General features: G+C 51.7%; 1 protein-coding gene across 1 annotated transcript in view; it reads left to right on the top strand.

Annotated features, from left to right (window-relative positions):
- The first annotated feature begins 3,653 nt into the window (after window positions 1–3,653).
- Window positions 3,654–11,206, top strand: part of LOC142475807 (uncharacterized) — a 70,269-nt gene continuing 62,716 nt past the window's right edge. The window contains 1 exon segment of the mRNA XM_075581541.1: window positions 3,654–3,684. The gene's annotated coding sequence lies outside the window, so the exon portion shown is untranslated.

Raw genomic sequence — 11,206 nt, 5'->3', positions numbered from 1 at the left:
ATAGTTACATCGATACATAGTTTACATCGTTGCATAGGTACAAAGTTATGCAGTTATACAGTTACATAGTTGCATAGTGGATAGGGTTGAAAAAATACATATGTCCATCAAGTCCAACCTATGCTACATTTAGACGACAGATACTTGATCCTATATCTATACTTACTTATTGATCCAGAGGAAGGCAAACACAAACCCCAGTGCCACATCATCCAATGATATCTCATAAGGGGAAAATAAATTCATTCCTGACGCCAAGAATTGGCAATCGGATTACTCCCTGGATCAGCGTCCTTCCCGTGCTAATAACGTCTGCTAGTTGTAAACCGGAGGGAAACCGGAGTGAATGTTTCACAAGGGTAGATCAATGTATTAAAGTTGTGTGTAGCAGTAGAATACGATTATAGTGTGCATGGGGCAGGTTTCATGAGGTTTCCTGGCTGTAAACTGGAGTGAAACCGGTGTGAAGCTGGAGTAAAGGCTTTACAAGGGTAGATCAATATTTATAGAAGTCTTCAGTGTATACTGGAACTGGAGCAATATCGTTATATGGAAGGGTCCGGTTATTAAGTCTCCTGGTTGTAAACAAGAGTGAAACCTGAGCCAAATCTTTAGACGGGTACATCAATGTTTTTTAAGTCTTCTGGGTGGAATCGTGTTGGACAAAAACTGAAGTACAAAGGTTGTATGGAAGGGACGGGTTTACTGAGGTCTCCTGGTTGTGAACTCGAGTGAAGCCGGAGTGAAGCCGGAGTGTATGTTTTACACGAGTTGGTCAATATTTATAGAAGTCTTCCGTGTACACGGGAGCAATACAATTCCACGGAAGGGGCAGATTAATAAAGTCTCCTGATTGTAAACCAGAGTGAAACCGGAGCGAAAGATTTCGATGGATAGATCAATATTTCTGAAGTGTTCTGCGTGGAGTCGTAGTGGATCAAAACCGAAGTCCGATTATGGAATGAAAGGGACAGGTTAATAAAGTCTCGTGGAGTGAGGCCGGAGTGAGACCGGAGTGAGGCCGGAGTGAGGCCGGAGTGAATTTCTGAAAACCAGCTGGATTTTATTTTCCTTTGATGAACCAGACATCGTCGTCGTCTTTTTCTTGGTGCCAGTTTGGAACTGGTCTCAGTCTGGAAACACTTTGGGGGAAACTCACGCACACAGCCGCAAAGAGTCGGCGCGCCTCCACGGGGGGGGGGGTGGTGAGAGTGGGAGATGGAGCGTGGCTGTCAGCGGGAGACACGTGTGGAAATCGGTCGTGTCAGACTTCACGCGGGGGCCCGAAATGCGTCAAAATTGGCCGCCATGTTTTTCTCGGTGTACAGTATAGCACAAAGCCAAGCACACAACAGCACAAATATCTGTACGTCAGCACACAAACATCTGTACGTCAGCACACAAACATCTGTACGTCAGCGCACAACCTCTGCTCACATCTGTTCATCGGTCGCCAGTTCTCCCCGCCGGAGACTGTGCGTTTCATTAAATTAAACGGGGGAGCCGCAGAATAAGATGCAAATTCCGATGTAATGTCTTTCGTGTGAGCAGGGACTCCCTGGCAGGGGAGGGGTTAATGGAGAGATGCTCTGCAGGGTCTCTGGCATGGGGGATGGGGGAATGGAGCGATGCTCTGCAGGGTCTCTGGCAGGGGAGGGGTTAATGGAGAGACGCTCTGCAGGGTCTCTGGCAGGGGGAGGGGGGAATGGAGCGACGCTCTGCAGGGTCCCTGGCAGGGGAGGGGTTAATGGAGAGATGCTCTGCAGGGTCGCTGGCATGGGGGAGGGGGGAATGGAGCGATGCTCTGCAGGGTCTCTGGCAGGGGAGGGGTTAATGGAGAGACGCTCTGCAGGGTCTCTGGCAGGGGAGGGGGTAATGGAGCGACGCTCTGCAGGGTCTCTGGCAGGGGAAGTGTTAATGGAGCGATGCTCTGCGGGGTCTCTGGCAGGGGAGGGGGTAATGGAGCGATGCTCTGCAGGGTCTCTGGCCGGGGAGGGGGTAATGGAGCGACGCTTTGCCGGGTCTCTGGCAGGAGAGGGGGTAATGGAGCGACGCTCTGCGGGGTCTGGCAGGGGAGGGGGTAATGGAGCGACGCTCTGCAGGGTCTCTGGCAGGGGAGGGGTTAATGGAGCGACGCTCTGCAGGGACTTCCTGGCAGGGGAGGGGTTAATGGAGAGACGCTCTGCAGGGTCTCTGGCAGGGGAAGTGTTAATGGAGCGATGCTCTGCGGGGTCTCTGGCAGGGGAGGGGGTAATGGAGCGATGCTCTGCAGGGTCTCTGGCCAGGGAGGGGGTAATGGAGCGACGCTTTGCCGGGTCTCTGGCAGGAGAGGGGGTAATGGATCGACGCTCTGCGGGGTCTGGCAGGGGAGGGGGTAATGGAGCGATGCTCTGCAGGGTCTCTGGCAGGGGAGGGGTTAATGGAGCGACGCTCTGCAGGGACTTCCTGGCAGGGGAGGGGTTAATGGAGAGACGCTCTGCAGGGTCTCTGGCAGGGGAGGGGTTAATGGAGCGATGCTCTGCAGGGTCTCTGGCAGGGGAGGGGGTAATGGAGCGACGCTCTGCAGGGTCTCTGGCAGGGGAGGGGGTAATGGAGCGACGCTCTGCAGGGTCTCTGGCAGGGGAGGGGGTAATGGAGCGACGCTCTGCAGGGTCTCTGGCAGGGGAGGGGGTAATGGAGCGATGCTCTGCAGGTCTCTGGCAGGGGAGGGGGTAATGGAGCGATGCTCTGCAGGGTCTCTGGCAGGGGAGGGGGTAATGGAGCGACGCTCTGCGGGGTCTCTGGCAGGGGAGGGGTTAATGGAGCGATGCTCTGCGGGGTCTCTCTTGATGATGTGCAGGACCATGCATAACATATGGATTTCATACTGTACAATGTAATTATCTCTCCCTCTCTTACCCGTCTCCTTTGTCTTTTTCTCAACCCTATTTTTTTTACCTCCCCTCTCTCTTCCCCTCTCTTTTTTTTCTCTCTCTCTTCTCCCCCCTCTCTCTCTTCTCTCCCTCTCTCTTCTCCCCTTCTCTCTTCCCCCCCCTCTCTCTCTTCTCCCCCTTTCTCTCTTCTCCCCCTCTCTCTCTTCTCCCCCTCTCTCTCTTCTCCCCCCTCTCTTCTTTCTCTCTCTCTCTTCTCTCCCCCTCTCTCTCTTCTCCCCCTCTCTCTCTTCTCCCCCTCTCTCTCTTCTCCTCCCTCTCTCTCTTCCCCCTCTCTCTCTTCTCCCCCTCTCTCTCTTCTCCCCCTCTCTTTCTTCTCCCCCCTCTCTCTCTTCCCCCCTCTCTCTCTTCTCCCCTCTCTCTCTTCTCCCCCTCTGTCTTCTCCCTTTCTCTCTTCTCCCTCTCTCTCGCTTCTCCCCCTCTTTCTCCCTTTCACAGGTGGTCCAGCCGTCTCCCCCCCCTCTCCCTCACCATGCCCACTCTCCTCCCCATGCTCCTCCTTGCCCTCTCTCTGGGGGGCACCCTTCCTGCCCCTTCCTCCCCCCCTCCTTGTCCAGACGCTGGGGGGGTCCGAGCGCTTCTGAAACGCCTGGAAGTTTTAGAGAAGTTGGTGAGAGATTTAAAGGGTCAATGCAGCGTTCCCTGCTGTGCGGCCGCGCAGAGCGGCGCAGGTAAGTGATACTCAGCATCGCTATACAGCGCGGCGTGTTCATTATTAGCGTTCCCTGCTGTGCGGCCGCGCAGAGCGGCGCAGGTAAGTGATACTCAGCATCGCTATACAGCGCGGCGTGTTCATTATTAGCGTTCCCTGCTGTGCGGCCGCGCAGAGCGGTGCAGGTAAGTGATACTCAGCAGCACTATACAGCGCTGCGTGTTCATTATTAGCGTTCCCTGCTGTGCGGCCGCGCAGAGCGGTGCAGGTAAGTGATACTCAGCATCTCTATACAGCGCGGTGGTGTGCTGAGTATCAATATAGAGATACTCTGTATCATTATATAGCGCAGCGCGATCATTATCAGTGTATAGATACTCTGCACCATTATACAGCGCAGCGTAATCATTATCAGTGTATAGATACTCGGCATCATTATACAGTGCTGTGTATCCACGCGCAGACCGGTTAAATCTCACTATCAGTGCATAGATACTCAGCATCATTATACTCACAGGCAGTCTCTCACCGGCAGTCTCTCGCAGGCAGTCTCTCACCGGCAGTCTCTCACCGGCAGTCTCTCTCAGGCAGTCTCTCACAGGCCGTCTCTCTCAGGCAGTCTCTCTCAGGCAGTCTCTCTCAGGCAGTCGCTCTCAGGCCGTTTCTCACAGGCCGTCTCTCACAGGCAGTCTCTCTCAGGCAGTCTCTCTCGCAGGCCGTCTCTCGCAGGCCGTCTCTCACAGGCCGTCTCTCTCAGGCAGTCTCTCGCAGGCAGTCTCTCACCGGCAGTCTCTCTCAGGCAGTCTCTCTCAGGCAGTCTCTCACCGGCAGTCTCTCTCAGGCCGTCTCTCACAGGCCGTCTCTCACAGGCAGTCTCTCACAGGCCGTCGCTCTCAGGCCGTCTCTCACAGGCCGTCTCTCACCGGCCGTCTCTCACCGGCAGTCTCTCACCGGCAGTCTCTCACCGGCAGTCTCTCACCGGCCGTCTCTCTCAGGCCGTCTCTCTCAGGCCGTCTCTCACAGGCCGTCTCTCACAGGCCGTCTCTCACAGGCCGTCTCTCACAGGCCGTCTCTCTCAGGCAGTCTCTCTCAGGCAGTCTCTCTCAGGCAGTCGCTCTCAGGCCGTCTCTCACAGGCCGTCTCTCACCGGCCGTCTCTCACCGGCCGTCTCTCACCGGCAGTCTCTCACCGGCAGTCTCTCTCAGGCCGTCTTTCACAGGCTGTCTCTCTCAGGCCGTCTCTCACAGGCCGCCTCTCACAGGCCGTCTCTCACAGGCCGTCTCTCACAGGCCGTCTCTCACAGGCCATCTCTCTCATGCCGTCTCTCACAGGCCGTCTCTCACAGGCCGTCTCTCACAGGCCGTCTCTCACAGGCCGTCTCTCACAGGCCGTCTCTCACAGGCCGTCACTCTCAGGCCGTCTCTCACAGGCCGTCTCTCACAGGCCGTCTCTCACAGGCCGTCTCTCTCAGGCAGTCTCTCACAGGCAACCTCTCTCAGGCCGTCTCTCTCAGGCAGTCTCTCACAGGCCGTCACTCTCAGGCCGTCTCTCACAGGCCGTCTCTCACAGGCCGTCTCTCTCAGGCCGTCTCTCACAGGCAGTCTCTCACAGGCCGTCTCTCACAGGCCATCTCTCACAGGCCGTCTCTCACCGGCAGTCTCTCTCAGACAGTCTCTCTCAGACAGTCTCTCACAGGCAGTCTCTCAGGCAGTATTTCACAGGCCGTCGCTCTCAGGCAGTCTCTCACAGGCCGTCTCTCACAGGCCGTCTCTCACAGGCCGTCTCTCACAGGCCGTCTCTCACAGGCCGTCTCTCACAGGCCGTCTCTCACAGGCCGTCGCTCTCAGGCCGTCTCTCACCGGCCGTCTCTCACCGGCAGTCTCTCACCGGCAGTCTCTCACCGGCAGTCTCTCACCGGCAGTCTCTCACCGGCAGTCTCTCACAGGCCGTCTCTCACAGGCCGTCTCTCACAGGCCGTCTCTCTCAGGCCATCTCTCACAGGCCGTCTCTCACAGGCCGTCTCTCTCAGGCCGTCTCTCACAGGCCGTCTCTCTCAGGCCGTCTCTCACAGGCCGTCTCTCACAGGCCGTCTCTCTCAGGCAGTCGCTCTCAGGCCGTCTCTCACAGGCCGTCTCTCACCGGCCGTCTCTCACCGGCAGTCTCTCACAGGCCGTCTCTCACAGGCCGTCTCTCTCAGGCCATCTCTCACAGGCCGTCTCTCTCAGGCAGTCGCTCTCAGGCAGCCTCTCACAGGCCATCGCTCTCAGGCCGTCTCTCACAGGCCGTCTCTCACAGGCCGTCTCTCACAGGCCGTCTCTCTCAGGCCGTCGCTCTCAGGCCGTCTCTCTCAGGCAGCCTCTCACAGGCAGCCTCTCACAGGCCATCGCTCTCAGGCCGTCTCTCTCAGGCAGTCTCTCTCAGGCCGTCGCTCTCAGGCCGTCGCTCACAGGCCGTTGCTCTCAGGCAGTCTCTCTCAGGCAGTCTCTCACAGGCCGTCTCTCACAGGCCATCTCTCACAGGCCGTCTCTCACAGGCCGTCTCTCACAGGCCGTCTCTCACAGGCCGTCTCTCACAGGCCGTCTCTCACAGGCCGTCTCTCTCAGGCCGACCTCTCATCCCACTTCTGACACCATATGTAGACAGACGTTCACAGAGGTACACAATTGAAGACTTTATAAGGTGAAATTATAACGAGGCTTTATTGTGCCTTTTCCTTAACATCAGGAAACCATCAAAACAAAGGGGGAAACACAGCTTCTATTCACTTGGGAGTGGTTCTAGTGAAATACTATGCAATTCACAACTCCCTTAGGTAAGCATGTCTCCCATCCCCAAACACATAGCATGAAATGAACAGATATAAAAAGTCTTGTAATAAAAGTCTTATCTGTTCCTTGTAGTTTGGAGGGAAAATCTTCTCTGTCCCTGGTTGCTACCTTTTCTTCAGGGTTTGTCAGCATTCAGGTTTAGAAGTTTCCCCTGTGTCTTGGAAGCAGCTCTGCTGTGTCTTCTGGCAGAGCTCAAGACATGGTCAGCTCCAGAGATCTGTGTTCTCTTGGTCAGTCTCTCCTGGGAGACTCAAGAACCCCTGCTCTGTCTCCAAAGTTCAGCTCACACGTGAGCTAAGGAGTCACTTCCTGTCTCAAAGGCAGGTTTTTCTAACCCATCTAAATCAGGCAGGTGGTATTAGTTAATTGCCTACCAGCAGTTAACCACCACACTGCTGGATTAGAGGCACATTTGTGAACAGGGATAAGTCCCCTGTTACATACCTCCCCTGTTTGTGGGAAGCTCGGGCTTGCCACGGCCAAAGCCCATCCTCCCACTCTCATTCTAGATATCTCTGTGACTTGAATGAGAGTGGATGGAGGAAGAGAACCCTCAGTCCTGTTGGGATTGGAGCCCTTTCTCCAGTTTATTCGCGTCTCCTCACGAAGGTGCTTGAGATCAGCACTCCTCAGTCGCTCGAGGAGGACTTTTTCTAAGTATAGTCTTTTTGCTACGTGCGCGGTCATGAGATTTCCCTCGCGTCGGGTGCTCGTCTTATTGTAGGCATACTGTATGGCAGCAGTTGCAGAGCGTTTAAAAACTGCCCTTTGAGTTTTCTGCTCTTGAAGCTGTCTCTCTGCCCTTTTCCCACTTAATGGCGTTGCTAGTTCAGCCTCTTTGGGATTAAGTTGCAATTCCACACCCACTTTCAGAGAATGTCCCATCTTTTCAGCTTCATCAGCTAAGGATTCTTCTGGTTTTGATTCAGCATGTGTACCTTCTTTTGTTGCCTGCTGGGTGGCTGAATGTTTTGCTAGTGCTTGTTTAGGTGGTTCAAATTTTGCAACCTTTTCTTTCAGATGAGCGGTATTCCCAGCTCTCACTGTACCCTTGTCTTCATGGGTTTTTGAGGCTGTGGGATACTGACGCTTAGTCAGGGTCAATACTTGTCCTTGTAGGACTGTAATCTCATCCGCGAGAGATCCCTGTTTTTTGAGTGCAACTTGCAAGTCTCTTCTCAGGAAATTTATCTGCATGCTTTGCTTTCTCTGAGCTTGCTTCCACATTTTTATTGCATTGTGAAGCACTATGAACTTCTTTGCTTGGGCCACAGTTACTTGTTTCAGTTTCTGGACCTTCTTGTGCTCCCTTTTGTGCCGCGTCACCTGGGTTCTAAGCTTGGCTTTTAGCATTGCTTTGGTGATGCTCAGGGTAGCCTTCAGTTTCTCATGCTGCTTTGCGGGGACATACTGGGTCATCAGACGTTCCTGCAGCACTTGAATTTCTTTAACAGCCTGCAGATTGTCATCCTGCAGAGTTCCCTGCTTCTCCTCGGCCTTCTCGAGGTACGTACGCAGACCTTGCAGTTGATTCTGCAGTCGGTGCTCTGCTTCAAACTTCTCACCTTCCAAAAGTCTATTTATTTTTTTAAGCTCGTGCAGCTTTTCATTTTTTTCCTTGACGTCGTTTGTCAAATTAAAATTTTCTTCTTTGAGTTTTACGTTTTTTTTTTGTAATCTTAAATGTTCTCCTTTTTCAGTCTCTGTACTATTCAGGGCTTCTTTGCAGTCCTCCTTCCATTTAGGCACATCTGCTTTGAGACTGACACTCTCCTGGCGTGAGACTTCCTTCTCTAGGTTGAGGGTCTGAAGCTCCTTCTGGGAGACTTGGAGATTTGTATTAAGATTGACAATCGTTTCTTTAGAAATGTCCAGCTCCTCAGTGAGACTGTGTAGTTCCTTTCTGGAAACTTCCAGGTCTGTGCGGCAGCTGTTGGTCTCATGATGTGAGGCATTCAGTGCTCTGCGGAGTGTCTGAACCTCTTTCTGAGATACGTCCACCTCTATCCGGACACTATTGACCTCCTGTTGTGAGGCATTCAGCTCTATGCGAAGAGTGTGAACCTCTTGCTGGAAGACTGTCATCTGCTTCATTGCCTCCTTATACTTCCGCTTTAGCGTAGCCACCATTTTATCAGATTGGCTCTGCTTTTCATCCATGGAGGAAATAGTAGCCTTTGCAGTATCTAGCTCAGTCTTGAGATCGTCCAATTCTGTCCCAGATTCAGAGTACATTGCGAGCACCGTCATCTGTAACTCAGCATTATCTGCTCTCTCAAGTTTCAATTGTTCTCGAAGTAGATCACAGTCACGCCTGGCAATTTTCAGGGCGTCTTCAGGGCTGGTCAAGGGATCGTCACTCACTGGTTCCGGCTCCGCTTCCCTGGGATGACTGGTTAAGGGTCCCTCACTGTTGGCACCGGACAGACACTTCTTTGGGGTACACGATTTCTGCCTTGGGCCCTCTGGATATTCGGTTATCCGCGGGACGAATTCTCCATTTTCTCTAGGCTGCAGGGCAACTCGGTCCCCCTTTTCCTCCACAGGATCTGCGGACGTGTCTGTTACTTCCACGGTAAGTGAAGAACCGCTTTTCTTTTTCCGCTTTTTTGTTTTGGATGACTCCGTCCCATCAGCAATACTGGGGTCTCCTTTATTTGAAATTTTAGCAGCGTCACTGGATCCACCCGGCTTTTCTTGTAACTGTAATAGCTGATCATATTCGTCATCAAAGGGAGTGGTCTTTTCTGTTCGTGCCGAGTTCAGGCACCCCCACCATTCTTGGGGTGTTTTGTGGGTGTGACTCGGTTCGGGTTCCCCGTAAGAGATGTCTTCCTCTTTATTGGACTGGAAGGGCCACTCTTCTGTTGGGTAGGGTTCATTACAGGAACGCTGCATCTTGTCCTCCATTTTTAGGCTATCAGGTGTAATTTTCTTCCTGACCTCAGGAGGCGCTATTGCAGCTGTTGCCACTGTATTTGCTAGAACCCCAAATTGTGGTAGTCCTACAGGTGGGCATATTTTGCGTGTAGAGGTCGTAGCTCTCACAGGCATCTATGTAGAATTTTTCTTTCTTGGATAAGTTTTACAATATCAGCAGTACTGTGCATGCATTTTCTCATCAGTTATACAAGATGTGCAGTTGCTAGGTAAAAAAGTCTATTTGCTTTACACCATTTACTTGCTAGGTGTAATCTCTCATTAGGTATGCTGAATGTGTAGTTGCTAGGTAAAAACTTCTGTTTGCTTTACACCATTTACTTGCTAGGTGCAATCTCTCTGCTTCAGCAACAGAATTTGGTTTTCTGCTTGAGTTCAGTAATTTTCAGTCTCATCCTTGGGTATTATGGCATTCACACTTCACACTTTGGGTGTCTTGTTTTGCTCCCAAGATATATAGGCAGACTTTTTTTTACTTGCAGAAAAAAAAACATTCTTTGCAGTGGAATATTTCTTTCACTCCCGGCAGGGTGACTCAACACTCAGCAATTGGCTTTGGAATACCTTTTACACAGTTCAGCAATCCCTTTTTCCCCTCTAGGGCAATTTTACACTCAGCATTTGTTTGCTAAAAATTCGACCTGCTTCAGCACAGTCTTACATCAATTTTTCACACTTTTCTGCATATACTCCATTCACAGCTGGTAGTCCTATGCGGTGTGGCAACCTTTATTTGCAAAATCAGTACCGCTCGTGGGTCACCATCTGTATTCACTGCTTCAGCGAAACTTTTGAAAACAACAAACACCTATCCCTTTTTAAGGGCTGACTCCCTTCTTGAACCCTGACTATGACTGGATGGCAAAACCCCTATTTCAATGACCATATTACACTTTGTGATAGGCAAATAAGGTTTAGCTGCTTCAGCAGTCTCTCTCCTCTTGGGATTGGGGTTTCATTGCAGTGGTGTGTATCACTTTAATTCTGGTCTCTGCTGCCTGAGAGTTTTTTTTTTTTTTTAAGTTGCTCAGACTGTTTGTAGGCAAAAAGCATAAAAAAAAATTCACAGAAAAAATCTCCGGTCCTTTCTAACGTCAAAGACGACCTCTCATCCCACTTCTGACACCATATGTAGACAGACGTTCACAGAGGTACACAATTGAAGACTTTATAAGGTGAAATTATAACGAGGCTTTATTGTGCCTTTTCCTTAACATCAGGAAACCATCCAAACAAGGGGGAAACACAGCTGCTATTCACTTGGGAGTGGTTCTAGTGAATACTATGCAATTCACAACTCCCTTAGTTAAGCATGTCTCCCAGCTCCAACACATAGCATGAAATGAACAGATATAAAAAGTCTTGTAATAAAAGTTTTATCTGTTCCTTGTAGTTTGGAGGGAAAATCTTCTCTGTCCCTGGTTGCTACCTTTTCTTCAGGGTTTGGTCAGCATTCAGGTTTAGAAGTTTCCCCTGTGTCTTGGAAGCAGCTCTGCTGTGTCTTCTGGCAGAGCTCAAGACATGGTCAGCTCCAGAGACCTGTGTTCTCTTGGTCAGTCTCTCCTGGGAGACTCAAGAACCTCTGCTCTGTCTCCAAAGTTCAGCTCACACGTGAGCTAAGGAGTCACTTCCTGTCTCAAAGGCAGGTTTTTCTAAGCCATCTAAATCAGGCAGGTGGTGGTTAATTGCCTACCAGCAGTTACCACCACACTGCTGGATTAGAGGCACATTTGTGAACAGGGATAAGTCCCCTGTTACACCGTCTCTCTCAGGCCATCTCTCTCAGGCCATCTCTCTCAGGCCGTCTCTCACAGGCCGTCTCTCTCAGGCCGTCTCTCTCAGGCCGTCTCTCACAG

The sequence above is a fragment of the Ascaphus truei genome, unplaced genomic scaffold (genome assembly GCF_040206685.1).
Source record: "Ascaphus truei isolate aAscTru1 unplaced genomic scaffold, aAscTru1.hap1 HAP1_SCAFFOLD_1397, whole genome shotgun sequence".
In the NCBI taxonomy this organism is placed as follows: domain Eukaryota; kingdom Metazoa; phylum Chordata; class Amphibia; order Anura; family Ascaphidae; genus Ascaphus; species Ascaphus truei.
This window is presented reverse-complemented; position numbering and strand designations above follow the sequence as displayed.